A 941-nucleotide genomic window follows, 5' to 3' on the forward strand; every position below is an offset into this window, starting at 1 on the left:
TTGAAGGTGCACAGTGTCATTCACACAAACACTAAACCCCATCATGGTGACACACATGATACTGAAATAATGCAATAAACATTAATTTAACATTAGATGTAAGATGTACACCCTAATGTACACAACTTATAAGAAAAAAACTAAGAAGAAACATGTTATTTCAACAAAAAAACATCAAATATGAAGTGTCATGCAGGGAATTCTGGGAGTGTCCATTTACGGTTTTTCACTGTAAATTATACAGTAGCTTTTTCTTTTTCACTTCCAAAAACGTATTTTTAACAGTATTTTACTGTAAAATTACATTAAATGTAATTACATTTATTCACGTATATAGTATGGAAATTTACTGTTAACCAGTTAACAGGTTTTTACTGTAGCATTTTTACAGTCTTTTACTGTTAAAATCACAATAATTTTTTACAGTGCAGAGAAGAGAGAAAAACAAAACACCAGTCACGAATTAGAAGTAAAAATGTCAGAGGATTTCGATATAAACCAAGAGGAGACTGGTTTTCCTTTGCTGTAAACAAAACTTGGTTCTCACTAGACTAGCATATTCTCACCGGAGTTTATGCTACACGTCATCTGCTGGAACACAACTCTCTGAACGTGAACACGTGAACACGTGTAATTAGATCATAATCAGATCATAAGGTTGCGCTACAAATAATCCTTATCAGTCAGTTTGACTGAACGAGCTGTACATTTCTCTTCATGTTCTATTTTCAGAAGAATAACGTAACACTTGGTATTTTAAAGGTTTATGCGGTTAAAAAAACATTATTTTCCACATAATGTTCATTATTGTTTCTCCTCTATGCCCCGCGTTCCGCGTTTGCGTCGATTTTTACAAAGCTCATCAGTGTGAAAAGCGAGGTGTGCTCTGATTGGCCAGCTATCCAGTGCGTTGTGATTGGCCGAATACCTCAAGCGTGTGA

The sequence above is a fragment of the Sinocyclocheilus anshuiensis genome, unplaced genomic scaffold, assembly GCF_001515605.1.
Source record: "Sinocyclocheilus anshuiensis isolate Anshui unplaced genomic scaffold, SAMN03320099.WGS_v1.1 scaffold564, whole genome shotgun sequence".
NCBI lineage: Eukaryota > Metazoa > Chordata > Actinopteri > Cypriniformes > Cyprinidae > Sinocyclocheilus > Sinocyclocheilus anshuiensis.